This window comes from Tachypleus tridentatus, chromosome 1 (genome assembly GCF_004210375.1).
Source record: "Tachypleus tridentatus isolate NWPU-2018 chromosome 1, ASM421037v1, whole genome shotgun sequence".
NCBI lineage: Eukaryota > Metazoa > Arthropoda > Merostomata > Xiphosura > Limulidae > Tachypleus > Tachypleus tridentatus.
In genome coordinates this window covers 79,564,331-79,582,657 of record NC_134825.1, presented here as the reverse complement: position 1 = coordinate 79,582,657, position 18,327 = coordinate 79,564,331, and positions in this window count along the sequence as shown.

Sequence of the window (18,327 nt, the reverse complement as noted above, 5' to 3'; positions counted from 1 at the left end):
CAGTAGCGAATCCTACATTTTCGACTAATTTGCTAAGTGCCAGCTGCTTTTGCAAAAAGAAAAACGTGATATTTATTAAAACAAATTATAATTTTTTCCTTGAAAATGTCACTGGTGTCTGCCTTTCATACCAGTTATTTTATATGCTACTTTGGGTGAGACTGTCTTACGCTTATATATATATATACATATTCTTGTATTAAGCGAGTTCAATTTGTCCACTCACGAGGCCTGTATTGTGTTACCATGACAGTTTTGATATATCCTACACAGGTGTAAAGTGATGAGATCCTATAAACGTCCAACAACAGAAGGGATAGGCAACTCGAGGTTCCTCGTGGGAAGAAACAACACACTGACAAAACAGCTAGGCGTGTCCACCAGCCATGTGCAAATCCATTGTGTTTTGGAATCGCGTAAAAGAAAAGTTTCGTTTTCCAGGTTATATTACCAAACCATAATAAAATTGTCATTGCACGTGTTTGGCTGTATTTGGATACAAAGCAATTAGTATAAAAATATAAAACAAAACATAAGTTTAGTAATTTCTGTGCTTAGCCAGCTAAAGTGCGTTTTTAAATTTATATATTCCTCACATTGGTATCATTAGTAGATAGGTTTAGTGTTTAAACAAAATTAATGTTTCGCCAAATAATAATTATATTAAAACCATGCACAAAATCGAAATATGTGGTTTAACATTTCAACAAGTATCAGAAACGATACATGTTTGTTTGTTTTTTTAATTTCGCGCAAAGCTATACAAGGACTATTCGCGTTAGCCTTCCCTAATTAAGCAGCGTAAGACTAGAGAAGAGGCAGCTAGTCATCACCACCCACCGCCAACTCTTGCGCTAAAAAGGCAGCTAGTCATCACCACCCACCGCCAACTCTTGGGCTACTCTTTTATCAACGAATAGTGTGATTGATCGAAACATTATAACGTCCCCACGTATGAAAGGGCGAGCATGTTTGATGCGACGGAGTCGAACTTGTGACTCTCGGATTACGAGTCGAGTACCTCAACCACCTCGCCATGCCTGACCCCCAGAAGATATAGAGAGATTGATTATGAAGCATTCATACTATCAAGCCTTATAAGTTTATAAAGTTTCCAAAGAGTTATATTAATTTATTTGGCTCAGATTTGAAGTTATTTTCTACTTCATTTATTATTTCATCTTTGTATTCGTCTTACATTATCTCACATAAAATGAAAGCTCAATTAGAAAACTGAGAGAAATCTATTGATAAAACAGGTAATGTTCAGAATAAAAAACACTTTCCATCTGTAACATATTTTTTCTAGACTTATTTTCGCCAGTGTGAATCTCAATACCATAAAAAAACACCTTGTTTCAAACTATTAGGCAAAGTAATATTTCTTTCACCCGTCTTTGAAACGTTGTTTAAGTAGATAGAACAACAACCTGTTTAGCTGCACACGTCTGACGATTGATGCGCAGTTAAGAGCGTAAAATAACATTAACAGCGTTTTGGAAGTTTTTCTTTCGGGCGTAACATTTGAGTGAGACAGAATGAAGTATACTGTGGCGTTTTGGTGGTAGCTTGCTTACAGAAGAATTATAAGGAAGTGGGTACGCTAGTAAAAACACCGATGTTTTGGCCCTTTAACAGAATTTTTGAATAAAATTAAATTATTGGCTTAGTACAAAATACACTTACTTAATCTCAAATAAAGTTTATGTTTTTTATTACAGTTTAATCTTTATTTTACCTTTGTCTGCAAAACCTTGAGGATTCTGTTTCTTAACTTATTCAAAATAATGTCTCATTAACAGTTTATTAAGTAGAATCATGATTTACGGTTCAATTTAACGTTAGCATAAGAATTGTACACCACACATCACGATGTGTCTCATAATACCATCTCTCTACAAGGCTATACAAAAATTCCCTCAAGACATTGCATTCACAGGTCTAAGAAGTATATTGCATCATCTTAACTGAACATTCTTCGGAAGAGTATACTTTTTTAAACAAACAAACATTAATGAGATAAAGTATCTTTGATAAAGTTCGATATAACATCACAGAATTACTCGGAATAATATATATATGTATGCTTGTGTGTGTAATATCTTTATTTTTTATTTAAGTAATTTATATATTTGTTTTCAGTTAAGACATATTCGATCTTCTATAAAACTGATATCAAATTATTTAAATAAAACTCGTTAAGTTTTCACTGCTTTTTCATGATTTTAGTTAATTCGTTCATGCGTAGTAGATATATTTTATTTGTCATATAAGGATTTAAACACGGTTGGAATACGTATGGTAGTTGTTATTAACAATTTTTTGGTATGCTGTGTTTTCAGTTTCGTACAATGCCTGTTTTACTAATCAGTGAATCCCAATCGCCCATCAATGAGTAAAATAAATAAATTGAAAACATCTCTAAAATTTTTTCAGGATCTCAAATTTATTTTCCATTCCCATCGATTCCAGATAGAACTACTTTTAGTCAGTTGTTTAATAAATAACATGGGAAGCTTAACTTTCCCAATTAAAATAAATACTAGATGTTCGTAAGTATTTATTAATTTATTAGTTGTTTGCTTACTTTGAAATCCCTCCAGAACCCACTTAACGAAATTAGAAGATTAGAATTTTCAATACATTTATAGTGCTTCGCGTACAGAAAATTATTAGTTAATCAAATAACAGAACGTATATGTATTAAACTATAGAAGCAGCGAACCACAAATTGCACTGAAAATAAATAAAAGGAACAATCAGTTTGTTGTTTGTTGTTATTAAGTACAAATCTACACAAAGGACTATTTATGCTTTGTCCACTACGAGTATCAAAATCCAGTTTCTAGTGCTATAAGTCCGCAGGCATACTACTGTGCCACTGACCATTGGGAGTGGGGTTGATCACCATGACGACACACTATACTCCAAAAGCTCGCCATGGGAAGCTCGTAACTAGCACGTTTCCGCATTCATACGGTGGCAGCACAATCGTCAGGGTCCTTAACCTTGTTTGTTGTTGCCTTTTCTGGACTCGGACTATTACCGGGTAAATACACAACGTTTGGTCCTTATATGTCGTATGTAACTTACTTAGGAACATGAAATAACTAATATATAAATACATTGTGTGTATTGTATTTGTGTATTACGACAAATTTTCTTTTTCTCAATTGAATCATGAACTTTTAAATGGGCGATAATATAGGCCTTGTTATTTATTTCAATGTCATCTAGGCCTAATAAAACAAGTATAGAGTAGGTGCATGACGAAACAAAACGATGTCAGTTTTATGGTGATAGTGAGCTTGTGACATTCCTTGATTTTAATGCTTACTAAGGCTAGGGTTTTGTTATGGATCAGTATTTTAATTACGAAAATGATTAGTTCATTGCAGCATGCCGGGGACAGATTATGCTTACGTAGTCATAAGTCACAAAGGTATATCAAACTGAGCAGAAATTATATATCGCGCGAAAGATGTCATAGGGTGTACAGCTTTAAAGCTAGTATACCTCGCACTCCATGCATTCCTGGATTGAATGTGAATATTTGATTTTAAAATACTGGATTGATAATTACCAAAATACGTTTCACTGTAGTAATCTGTCGGTACGAATTGATCATGGCACACGACACAGCTTGGTCCAGGCTTCCACACATGAAACTTGGCCTTATTGTTTGTTTGTTTTTGGAATTTCGCGCAAAGCTACACGAGGGCTATCTGCGCTAGCCGTCCCTAATTTAGCAGTGTAAGACTAGAGGGAAAGCAACTAGTCATCATCACCCACCGCCAACTCTTGGGCTACTCTTTTACCATCGAATAGTGGGATTGACCGTCACATTATAATGCCCCCACGGCTGAAAGAGCGAGCATGTTTGATGCGACGGGGATTTGAACCCGCAACCCTTGGATTACGAGTCGAACGTACTTGGCCTTAGGATCAGCTATTCTGATGGCCAGAATCCAGCGTTTTCGAACGCTCTCTCTTTTCTTACTCGTATTAGACGGTTTGTTTTTGAAATTCGCACAAAGCTACTCGAGGGCTATCTGTGCTAGCCGTCCCTAATTTAGCAGTGTAAGACTAGAGGGAAGGCAGCTAGTCATCACCACCCACCGCCAACTCTTGGGCTACTCTTTTACCAACGAATGGTGGGATTGACCGTCACATTATAACGCCCCCACGGCTGAAAGCGCGAGCATGTTTGGCGCGATGGGGATGCGAACCCGCGACCCTCAGATTACGAGTCGCACGCCTTAACACGCTTGGCCATGCCGGGCCACGTATTAGACAGAAATCTGTGTCCACCACGATTTTTGGACAAAGGAACACGACATTCTGTTTGCGGCATACTGTTGTTTTCTGTTAAACTGACACTGTCAAACACCGAAAACAACCAGACAAATGCACAGACAAATATGGCGCTTGAGCCCTTTCGATTGTTCTGCCGCCCCGTGACTACGTCAGAACTACGATATTACGAGTCGACCATTATCATAACATTCGTTTTAAACAACGTTTAGACGGGAATATTATTGTTTATATTTTATTCTATTATACATTAATCATACACAAATGATTTACTGTAAAAAACTGAGATGCTCGCTTGGTTAAAAATTGTTATGCTGAAGGCCTAATGCGATTCAAATTGTTAGAATGTTGAGTTAAAAGCATATTTTAACGTTTAAACGTTCGCACATTGGCGATTCCAAACTATAAGCAAAAAACAACAAAAATATATTTACATCACCTGCAACATAAGTAACAAATTAAACAAAATTAGTATAAAATATTGTATATTCTAGTGTGTTAGATTCTTTCTCAGGATCAGAATTTAGGTCATTAGCGACCTGGGAGAGTCAGGTTCTTAGTTGGTCTTTTCCTCCCTTCTGTGCTGTGGTTAGAAGATACTCTGGACCTTAGGACAGGCAAGCTGGTTTGATGAGTGTTTATTGTTTCTGTTACAACTTTCATTTATGTTGTCAGGTTTACATGTGCTTTGTTTTGTTTTCTAAGTATTTGATGTGATACGATATATGAAAAGTTTTATTAAGTATGGTTATACTGTAGTTTAGTGTTGAATGGCCATTTTGATGACTAAGAGATACTGACATCTTAGTTTAAGGGGTTTTTGTATTGTGTGAGAAAAATCACAGGTAATGTATTTGGCTGCTTTGGTTTTGATGAATCTACAGTTTGGGCATGAGTTTCTTACTGCCTAAGTGAACGTACGTGTAATAAATTGGTAGTTTGGGTTTTTCTTTGTGTTCTCCTTATTTTCGGGTTTGGTGTTTGTGTTATTTTGTATGTTAACTATATGTGTTTTAATGTTTTTGTATTATTGGCATCCCATGTTGTTTGATGTGTGTTGTTATAAGCGGTTACAGTATCATTGTTGTGGGCTTTTACAAGGACATTCTAAGTTTCTGTCATTTTCCCCGTACATAACACAATGTTAGAGAGCTTAAATGTGGCTACCACATGTCTATAATGGTGGCAGTTGTAACATTTCAAATGATTGAAAAATGTATTTTAGATATCAATGAATTATACCTTTAGATATCTAATTCTGGATAACTTGTGTTTCGTGTATGCGTAGTTTTACTACTTTTGTGAGTTTCTGTGATCTATTGCAGAAAATAGTTCAACTTCAGTGTATTTTGTGTGGTTTTACGCGTGTTGTGCTTCTGCGCCTTCATTTGTGATCATTTCAATCAATTCATTATGGGAGTGGTTTTTGTTTTATCTAGCTCAAGTCCCGAATGGGCTTGCCAGACAACGAGGGGCGCTCACAAACGACAGTTTCTCTTCGGCCCCTCTTATGGAATTAAGGTTAAGTGCTACTAGAAAAGAGTGTTGATAACATTGGGAGGATGTGGCAAATACCGTATTATTTGGGGTGGGTCTAAGTTTCCATTAACATTAAAACCGATGGGGAAAACTGTGGTTTGGTTTGTTTTTGTTTGTTTAATTTCGCGCAAAGCTACACGAGAGCTATCTGCGTTAGCCGTCCCTAAGTTAGCAGTGTGAGACTAGAGGCAAGGCAGCTAGTCACCACCACCCACCGCCAACTTTTGGGCTACTCTTTTATTCACAAATAGTGCGATTGACTGTCACGTCAAAATGCCCTCCTGGCTGAAAGGGCGAGCATGTTTGGTGTGAGGAGGTTCGAACTAGCGACCCTCGAATTACGAGTCGAGTGCCTTAATCACCTGGCCTTGCCGGGGTCCCAGGAACGCTGTGAAATAGGATGTAAGGTAGAGAAGAAGAGCTGGCTGAGATGATCGGCAGCGGTAACTAGGTGGTTCATAGAAGGCGAATGAGACCAAGGCTGTAGTATAGTGTTGAGTTCTTGGATTAAGAGGTTATAGCTTACAAGTTAACAAGCTGTGATTGATTATAACAGTAACTTTAGATTGGAATTTTCTTAAACAATGGTTAAAGAACCATTTTCAGGACAGAAATCACAGGATCCAATGATTTAAAGCGATAATTTTACTGTGAGGGGAAACATGAGTATCTCGAGGAATCCCACTTTTTCGGCCAGTGCGCTGAATAGAATACCATGACAATCCCGGAATTAGTTGAAAGAGAAAATGAAAATAATAAAACATGAGAACGATTTTATACATCTTATGGGATAAAGTGACAAATAACAAAGTTAAAAAGCAGATCGGGTGGGTTATCCAGCGAGGGGAAAGCTGTCTTGGTTATCGTCGGAATTGTCCTAGTTATACACATACAGTTTTTAAGGCGTGATGGAATGATGGATGGTTGGGTAAAGGGTGACTGAATCTTTTGTTTTGTTGGCCATGTGTTGGACGTAGGAATCTGTGGTAGACATCGCCTTGTTCATCAATGGTCTGGAGTTTTTTTGTCAATCCGGGTTTGGATTTGTTGGGTCGGTGTTCATAGTGAACGTCGTATTGGCTGTAATGATACGCGTGGTTTGGGTCTGGGTTGTAGTAGTAGTTATCTTCAGGATTGGTGGTGGCTGAGTGAATTTGGTGTTGATGCTTGTTGTTTTCGTCTGTTGACTAATATGTGTGATCATCTGTATGGAGTTGTTCATAACATATAGGATATATAAAGTTGTATTGATGATAAGTGAGGCTATGAGAGGCGGCGTGGGTCTCCGTGATAGATGTGGTTGTAAGTCAGGCTTGCTGTACTTATAGAACTGTAGTAGTGATCGACGATCGAAGCGTTCGGCTTTTAAGTGAAAGAAATGATAGAAACAGTTATTGGTGAAAATGTGATCAGTTATTGATTTGGAGGTAGTTACTACCTCCATAAACTGGGTTGAGAGACCTATAATTCTGGATCGTATCAGGTAAACCGCATAAAGTTGGCTGCTTCAATGGAGTGCTGAATATCTCCTTGGTAGCTGGAAGGGTGGAAGTTCCTAAGAAAAACAGAAAAAAAATCAGTTTGGCTTCTAGAAGTGAAACACCTGATGTTCGATAGCATTCAGGGGTTTACAAATATAAGTGAGGTCGGTCAGGGTAAAGGACTGAAGGCAAACTTTGCCTTGATGAAGGTGTTTTATCTTCTTCGGGTTAGTAGGTATTCCTGATTTGCTTTGGTCAATAAAGGATATAATGTTGCTTGGGGTAGAATCCAGTAGTAATCCATTAGGAATTATTCTTGTGGTTATGGTTTACTGACCTTTTTAGCGTTATGATTTTCTTCTTTTCTTCCTTTTTCGTGCGTACTCCGTTTTTGCCTGGTCTATCAGATGTTGTAATTATGTAGCTCTGTCGTTAGAGTGTTCTAAAATCCTTTGGTAATCATTTAACCAGACTTACCTGAAGCACGGCTTGTGCTTGCCATTTGCTTGTTTTCGACGTCGCCAGATATCCCCACGACCGGCGGTTAATGTAAATGACAGTTAGCTAGCTTTTATTCTCAGGAAGGTGCCTTTTCGTCTGCTGAAATGTGTCTTTTAGAGTTCTTTCGTATTACATCATGGGTGGGAAACTTATTTTTCATTGTGGCTACAACTGTGGCTAATGAAAACAACGTTGGCCACCCTATTAAAAAAATAAAGATGTTAGTTTAATCAAAATAAATGCGTTTCAAGTAATCTTCAATGTGAAACTTGATGCGAGCTTTCATCAACAAGTTTCATGAAATTTGGCTTAATAGCTGTGCTCAATGAGCATCTCAGCTCCGCCTCTAAATTTATGTCAGTAAGCCGAGATCTGTATCTAGACTTGAGAAAATCTAGCGTAGAAAATGTTGACACACACACCCATGTGACTCCAAACATGGAAAATAATTTTGAAATTACTATCTTTAAATTTGGAAGACTCCCCTTTATCAGAATAGTGAGTCACATCTCTCTGACAGAGCATTTTTGTTTACCGTTTATGTATTTTACACAATGCAGGGTAAACATCTCGTCTTCAAATCCGTACTTATTCAAAGACAAAAAAAAGATGTCATTTCCTTACTGAAACTTCCTAAGTCAAATTGAAATGGATCATGCAAAAATTCAAATATCAATTTTCAATTTTTAAATTTGTAGAAACGTGATTTAAATTTTTAATCCAGTTTACATTGAAATCATCTTTAGCATCAAAGAAATTATAGTCCTTATTATTTTGTAGAATACTATTCAACTTTGCAAAATGTGCCAAATCATTCTTTTGTAAATGTTCCGCAAGGAGGTTTAGCTTTAATTTAAATTCTTGAATAGATTGTGATTGCTCACTTATTATCCTACTTCTTTCCTGAAGCTTAGTATTAAAATTATTCAAGTGAGCCATCATGTTGCGCAGAAAATGCAAATCACACTGCCATGACAAAGTTTCAATTTCAGGGAAATTTTCAATCGTTTCTTTTTCAACAAGATAATCTTTTATTTGAGGAAATAAGGAAGTAAATCGTTCCAAGACTTTTCCTCTACTTAACCATCTTACATTTGCAAAATCAATAAGATCATCAAAAGTACAGTCACTGTTTTTCTTCGAAGACTCAACAAAACTGTCGACGGATGAAAGAACTTCTACTTCTAATATAATTCACAATTTTTACAACAATGTCCATCAAATTTTTCAATTCATCACTTTTAGACATCTGAGCACATAAATATTCCTGATGCAAAATGCAATAGAAAGATGGCAGCGTGGCATTATTTTCAATTAAATGATGCTTCGAAAAATAAACAAATCCTAATTTCGCCAGAGTAATGGTGGGAGCGCCGTCTGTTGTAACAGAAACCAGTTGTTGTTTTTTTTAAATCCAGATTGAATGTTTTTGACATTACAAGAAATTTGTCAAAAATGTTTTTTTTTCACATGTTCATAATCCACAAAGACCAAGCATTTCTTCCCTTACTTGAAGATATGAAGTTACATATCGAACCCAAAATATCAACTGTGTTGTGTTACTAACATCATTTGACTCATTTTGTGCTAAAGAAAAATACAAACAGTCGTTTAGTTGTTCAAGCAACTGATTTTCTATGTCTTTCGCTAACTCTAGCATTCTGCGGACAATTGTTCTTCGACTTAATTGCAAGTTATTTACCTTTTGAAGAATATCATTGTTTATTTTTGAATCATAATTCTCCAACAGAGTTTCAATGACCACAATCAATATTTTTTTTACTAGTTCAGCATCAAAAAGTTATTTCTTTTTTTGAGCTAGAATTCAAACTACTTTATAGCTAGCTAACGTAACTTATCCTGTTGATGATAAAAATCCTTTAGGCCTCCCTTTTGCTCATGAAGTTTTGCTTTCAGACGGCTAATTTTATTTATATAATTTTTGCTATCAACTGGAAATTTTACATCAAATTCGTTGTGAAAATTGTTAAAGTGTTGCTTGAGATTGTATACTTTATTATTCCTAAAAACTTTGTTACACAAAATACACACTGGCTTATTATTTACTTCAATCACTGCAAGTTTCAACTCCCGATTTTTAATAAATTCTCGTTTCACGTTTTACTTTTTTTCCAGTCGCGCGCCATTCTCTTTTTGGCAGTAATACCAGAATCAATTAAATTATTTTTTTTTTTATTTTCTGAGTGTTCACCATCATCTGGATTCTTTCGTTTTCGAATTATCCACTTATCCATATTATGGGATTAAAAACAAAATATATTTAAACACTTGACAGTTGCACATTACAAATATATTTGCAAGGGCATGCAAACAACGCACATTCGATAACGTACATGTAAACCAGACTGACGTTACAAAATGGGCGATGTCTGTGGCAGTGATGAAGCGCGCGACATTAGCGATGACGTGAAGCAGTGCAGTTGCTGATTGCCAGATTTGCGATAAAAAATAAACGATGGAAAAAGTTGAATCCTAAATTCGAGCTGGCCACAACTGGCCAGGGAGTGGCCCACCCCTGAATTAGATATATTTAGAGGAGAGGGACAAGATATATCTGTCTTGTTTGAAGTTTCGCGTATTACAAACCTGTTCCAATATCGATTTGACTTTTGTACAAAACTACACGAAGACTATCTGCGCTAGACGTCTCTGATTTATCAGTGTAAGGCTAGAGGAAAGGCAGCTAGTCATCACCACCCACTGTCGACCCTTTGGCTACTCTTTTACCAACGAATAGTGGGATTGACCGTCAAATTATAACGCCCTCACAGCTGAAAGTCGAGCATGTTTGGTGAGACGGGAATTCGAACCTTCGACCCTCAGATTACGAGTCGAGTGCCTTAACTACCTGGCCATGACGGGCCGATAATAAAATTCCAAATTTATTGTTTACATATATTATTTGTTCAAGATATAATTGTAACGAATTGCACCATCTTTGTTTCATTCTGACGCTCATCTAAGAATTACGATACCCTCATATGGCCAGTTTGTTGGAACATTCGAGAAATTCAGTAAAAGGAATGGAGTCAGACGTTCCTCTACATTATTTATTGATTGTTTACTTATTTCTTTTCACCCTCTCATTTTCTCCTCATCTCTCTTCCACTGAGTACCTCTTCATAATCAAGCTTCCCAAGACAAACGGGATAAAGAGAAAGTAATCACTGAGCACTCCCAGTTATATTTGCCTCCACACCTTAGCTGGAGCTAAATAATGTCAAACCGGAACACCTGTTATGGTTTGTATTTTCTTTCTTCTCTTTCAGTTGTTCACTTCGCCTCGGTCAGCTGACAGTCAAAACAAAATCCTCGATATAATTCAAATGTGCATTTGTATCTTCTAAACAATAGTTCTGCACACATAAGTTATTTTATATTAAAACAAATAATTTGAAATGCTGACTGTTTCAATTTCAAGTAAAGTGCAAAAGTCACCTGAACAGATTTTACTACATGTGCGGATAACATGTTAAAGTTTCACGAAGGAAAATGTCACACACAAAGTGAAAGTTGCTTACTACCACTATTTTGAGTGTGAAATTGGTGACCAAGAAAAGCATTAAGCTCATATATGTTGTACAGTTTGTGCATTTGGCTTCACACGATGACTGGATAAGAACTCACGCTGTGGCGTGAGCTAAACAATAATCTAGCTGACCGTTACTTGTGCATGACACTAATGTTTCCGGATATTCAGATAAAATTAAGTACTGCATTAAATATTCAGATATTGCATCTACAATGAAGTCAGTACCTTGCAGAGACGGCCTTTCAGTGTTACATCCATCAACGAACTGGGAAACAGAAGAGATATCCTGCGAGAAAGACAATAAATTATCTATATCTTATTTATCTAGCATTTCTAATCTTATTGTTGCCTCATTGTTATCAGAATAAGTTAATTTGCTAGTTTAGCAGTCAGTATACGCTCATCTGATATATTAACAGAAAGTTTAGTGTAAAGTCATGTAGTTCGAGCTATTATTATAATATGAAAAAAAAACTGCAAGTTTAAAGTAAGGCTACATAAGATGAATCTCGTTATAAAATAAATAATAATCTTTGTTTTATATATTAAGAAAGACTTGAGAATAAAGGAAAATCAGCGTAAATAAGCAGATCAAAGTTGGACTATCTTTAGAAATGTAACGAGCTCTGTAGTTGCTTTAAAATTCAGATGAATTAACGAATGTTTAACTCTTAATCCCCTCTTAAGAAAAAGAAGCTTTTACATTGGTCGACAAAATCATTGAACTTACAGTTAATCTCAGATCAGCAAGAGAGATTCATAAGTACTTTTATAAATAAACAAATACGTTATTTGAACAAACGTGGTGATGTCTTTCCTTTCAAGAAAAACTAATGTTTTTTTTATCTTAATTCTTAAGGCACGCAACAACAACTTCCGATAAGATCTCTACATTACATATCGTTTCTGTAACTTGTTTTTGGAACTCACATCAACACATTTAATATTGATACAGAAATAGTTATACAAAAAGTGGACTTTCTCGAGAATGTTCACTGTTTACGTTCCATTTCATTTCGTTTTTTTGACAGGATATTTCAAAAATTACTCCGTTCTACTGTCTGCTTCTCGTAGAAAGAAAGACGTAAATATTACATTATCAAATATTTGATAGAACAGTGATGATATTTCAATGTGATTGGATTTATTGCTTGATACCAATAAAAATCAGATCGGTTCATCTCTCGCTGTACGTGTCTGTGTAATTTTGGAATGAAAAATTTGTGAAGCAAATTTAACATTTTACACCAAGTGGTGGCGTTATAGTAACCTGTTTTAATTTTATTTTAACGTTTTGTTACTTTAGCAGCAACTTACGGTACATAATTGTTTAAGGTGATAGATATTATTTTTCGACGAGGGTTGTTGTTGTTTTGCATTAACAACAAAGCTACACAGTGGGCTGTCTGTGCTCTGCCCACCACGGTTTTTAGCGTTGTAAGTCCGCAGACATACCGCTTGGAAGTTGTGAGTGGATTTATAATCCGCAACTGGTCCTTTTTTCTCTTTTGTTTCACTCACGTGTAAAACTGTTTTGAAGAAATTGGATCTGACAGATTATGTATCTGCACCATTTTATGAATTCTACGTCAAGAGATACTTTTCGTATTAGCGTATGTTTTTCTTTTGCTTTTTGTGGTTGTTTTTTTTATTTTGAGCAAAGTTCTCGAACGTTATCTACGCTAGCTGTTCTTAATTTCAAAGTGATAGCCTAAAAGGAAGGTAGCTAGTCAACAACACCCATTTCAATGTTTTGGGCTACTCTTTACCAAAAATATAATGGGATTGACTGTTCGGTGAAAAAATTGAAACCTGCTATCTACAGATGACCTAGCCATCAGGACACGTCAGTTTCGCCTTCTGTGTTTTTGTTTTGTTTTTACCATAATTCTATACAAAGGTTACCTTGACTTTGTCCAATACAAGGAACCGAACCCCGGATTTCGGTGTTGTAAATTTTGTGCTGACACGCCGAGGAATAAGGTATTATATATATATATATATATATACACACACATAATTTTCTAACCTGCATGATAAATAGATATTACCAACTTAACTTTAAATGTGCTGTAAATAAAAAATAGAATGACATATTTAGGTGATATGCACATCAACGGCAATCAGCCATATGGAATTTGTTATAAAGTAGTTCTAAGCTTATAGACAACGAGATAGATAAAACTGGAAGAGAAAAACACATTATAATATTACAGTAAGATTTGAAATATTTCAGTCTTTCTACTTACCATGTGTCCAAAATGGTCTTCCAATGAAATAAGAAAAAATAAATGTTGTTACAATTCCATCACACCGAAGCCCTGCACTGGACAGTTAAGAAGAATTTTACAGATTTTCATTCTTTTAGGGTTATTGTGTTAGAAGTACTGTCCTAAAATAATTGATACACCATATCAATTACAGACGTAACACGTTCATTTAAACAAAATGGTAAAAAATATAATAGATTGAAAGCAATTTAGCATATTTTTTAAAGTTTATTTTAGATACTTTTGCAAAGATTATGAAAGGGCACCTGCGCATCTCGTCCTTAATTTTGAACTCATGGAGAAGAGGAAAGATAGCTGGACAACAGCATCAACGGCCAACTATTTGGTTTCTTTTGAATTTCGCGCAAAGCTACACGAAGGCTATCTGCGCTAGCCGTTCCTAATTTAACAGTATAAGACTAGAGGGAAAGCAGCTAGTCTTAACTACCCACCGCCAACTCTTGGGCTACTCTTTTACCAACGAATAGTGGGATTGACCGTAACATTATAACGCCCTCTTGGCTGAAAGGACGAATATGTTTTGGCCAAAAGTACTGACAACAATTTATTTTGTCGTATCGTGATACCTACGATGAACAGTGCATAGTCCGGGACACTAACCACCCTGCCACAGTTGTCCCTTGCATTATTACAATGTTAGAGATCATTGGTTGAATGATTGATAAAGTGGTGAACTTCTCGGGCATTAAGTATGTCTATTTACAGATATAGCCCAATTAAACACAGAAATTGACAATACCCATGCTATCCAATCTACATTACTCTCAAAGTAATATTAAAATCCATTTTTATTACCTTAAAGTTTTGATTAATAAAGAGAGTTAATACTCTATATATAAACATTTTTGAACATGTAAATCATCAAGCTACATGACAATCACAGTCATTATAAATTCGCTTTGAAACAACATCAGAAGTTCATTTTGACATTGTTTATCATTTTGTATATGGTCTGATGTACCCGAAAAGTCATCGTTTCTGGGATGGTTATGTAATAACTTGAAACAAAGCAAGAGATTCATTCAGATCATAAAATGACATGGAAAAGTCGTACCCAAGTAATGGTAAGTCACCCAGGCGTTTTGGAACAGATGCGAATCCATGAACACGAATGTCATTAGTCAAAACCATCCTCTTATCCCAACCAATAGTATGCAACATAATCAGAAGAATATCTGTTTCCTAACGAAGCTAAGAAGGTATGGACTTTCAGTTATATCCCCAATTAAATCGTCGCATAGCTCAAGCAGCTGGAGAATTAGAAAGGAATTTCTTTTCCATACAAAGACACACGCAGGCCAAGTCGCCGGATGCAGCCACAGTTGATTTTTGTGCGAATGAAATCCTGGAACGGACCCTAGGAAATCATCGTCCCAGTACTGTAGAGTGTAGACGATCTATGAAAGTAAAACAAGTAGGAGGGATACCTGTTTTGATATGACAACCTCACTACAGAGCTATTTGCCCTGGAAACTACACTACTACTAGATTGTTGTTGAGAGGCACAGCAGTCAGTCTGTACGGAGCGACATGGACTGTAACGATGTGTAGAGGCTCGAAAATCGTTTTACTATAACGCATTGAACTTCTATGATGGTCACGAGCGTACCAACAGAAAATAAGTATAAATACCTTTTACACTCTTATATTTCATTTTTGTTTATGCCACGGGCAATCGTCTTTTGCTTGACTTCAATGTTACAACGTATTCCAAAACAAAAACTAAACGCGAACAAAAAAATGTTTGGAAACTACTGAAATAACGTGGATATTAAAATATTCATAACGTTAAAAAAATTGCAATAAAGTTTATGTCTAATGGTCTGAGCTTAAACTATATACCAATAGTAGTATTTGTCACGCTTTCTTTTAAAAACATTTTATGCTTTCATTAAAACATAATTGCGCTGACTAAGTACCTTCGCTCATTAAACTCTAACCTCATTAAATTTAGTACCACTTATAAAGGGGTATCTCTCAAATGAAAAATTGTTAAAGTATGAGAATAAAAACTCACCGCAACGTATCCCAAACACACGTTCGTTAGATACAACTTGCTTATTTTTCTAAACATAAATGAAAATAGATAATAAAAGTTTCAAATATAAAAACCTGATTAACACAGTATAATTGATGACATTATAATTAATACAAAGAAGACGATGATTAATTGAAAAATATAAAGGTATGGTTTAAAATCTAACTTTGAGCTAAAATCAATACGCGATGAATCTGAATTCATTACGGGAACTGCATATATGCAAAGCTAGTTTTCTGATTCCTGTAGACCAATTAATAGTTAGAATGTGCCAGTGTTATTTTGAAGTATATCGATTGGTATACCAACTTTGTTTCCCACAATAGATGTCATATCAATCTACTTTACCTAACTGTCAGTCGTATGATAACGAACAGTATTAGGCGATAATTTAAACAATAACATCGACTTCGCTCTAACTATTTAATCAATCACGTGTTGGAAAATTGATGGTTAAAATTAACATTTTTTGGCAGTTAAGTAACGTTACAAGAATAGGGCGCTATATATATAGCAACTATACACACTCAGAGAGTTTTTTTTTTTAACCATAATGTCTCAGTCAATGGTAGAATGTCGTTACAATTAAAATGCTTGACTACTTGATAGAGTACCCCATTGAGATAGCGGTAAGTTTACGGACATATAACGTTAAATTACGGGGTTCGATTTCCCGAGGCTAACAAACAAAAGAAATAAACAAGTGAATCTTTCTCAGATAATACATTCTCCGTTAACACCAACTCAAGTATATTCCAAATTGTATACTAAGAACGTGTTAGAACAAATGTTCAAATAGAAAGTTGTGATATAAGTTTTTACTTTAGAAAAGAAACTGCTCTAAACCCTCTTAGAATGTGTAATTACAAAACGTTATAACCTATTAACTGCGATTTCGCATTTTATTTAACTTATTTGTTTATGGAAGCATTAGTGACATATTTACAAATATAATAGGTAATAAGAATATGGCAACATTAGTGATATATTTACAAATATAATAGGTAATAAGAATATGGCAACATTAGTGATATATTTATATATATAATATGTAATAAGAATATTTTAATGCAATATTTTCAGAGTTAACAAAATAGACCGAGAGAATTATTATATATAATACTTCTTACGAATAATTACAATATTAGTTTTATTTCATATGATATATACTTGTAACATCATTTTATCACTTTGTTTTACAACCTTTTATCTCACTGACTAATACAATAATATTTTAGTGAATGTACATGGATACCGACTTGTTACGTTTATATAATACAGTCACTACAGTCACACAGAAATCAACAGTCAGTGGTTCATCTGTAAGTCACGCTGTTAAACAACGGGTTTCGATAGTCGTGGTAGGCACAACACAGACAGTCCATTGTCTAGCTTTGTTTCAGCACGCAAACAAGTAATTACACGCAGATGGATTCACAAAGAGCTACCTCAAATTGATCAACCATTTGACAAAAGATGATTTGTCAAACGAGTCATGTGCTGGTTCTGAGGTAGAGCTCTGTATTTTTGGAGCCAGTTTGCATCTGGCTCTAATCCGTGTGTTATCGTAAAATTTCCTTCCCTACCACATTATGCTGTTCTGATGCGTGAGGAGAATAGCAATCAGTACCTTAGTGTGGATGGTGGTTAGTAGAGTACTTCTGGCTGGCTACTTTCTCTTTGATCAGTACACTAAAATGAGAGATGTCATCAAAATAGCCTTAGGATCGTTACCATAAATACATAAGTGCAGTTTATTAAGTCATAGTATCTTTTTTTGTCATCAAATCAAACTGAAATATAGCTCATTATACCTAAAACATAGAAGTTGAAAATTTTGCCGTATTTCCTATTGTGACAATTTATTCATATCACTAAAGACCAAGTAAATATTGTGTCTTAATTATTTTATGTACTTTCTAGTGATATACAAATATTTTAAAACCTTTGATCAGAAAGTAAGATAAAAGCCTTTAAATATCACGTCCATTATATTAAAAAATATCTCATATGGTAAAAATATACCTTCAAAATATACAAATTGTTGTTGACTTCATTGCAGAATGATATCTTTCTGAAATACATCTCAACAACAATAAAGTCAATGAAATTTAAACTTGCGGCTACGGAGTGATCATTTTAATTTTTCAGAGATCGATGTAGAGGTAGTATAACAATGAACATTCAGTGTATAAATTCGTACGAGGTAAAAAGTCACATAAAAGGCCAAGTTCACAGAAGAATGTGTTCTATCTATACTAGGATATGTCTTTCATTGTGACTAGATCAGTTATCCCAGACGATATACAGATAATAACCTTACTAAAAGCTGATTAAGTAAGGCTAGAAATGGTAGTAAAACGTGCAGTATCAAGCGTGATTAGGCTTTCTTCGTTACGCTGTTGGTAACCTGCAAGTATGTGATGTATAATTTTTTTTATGCTTTACATAAATTCCTGGTAATTGTTGGTTATCCAATGCTCATTCCTAATGAAACAAAAATGCTTCAAGAAACTTTTAATTTCACTATATTCAGTGAATAAGGCTAGAAAAAGATTTCTGTGGCTGCTTTTGGATTTGGTTGGTTTTGAATTTCGCACAAAGTTACAA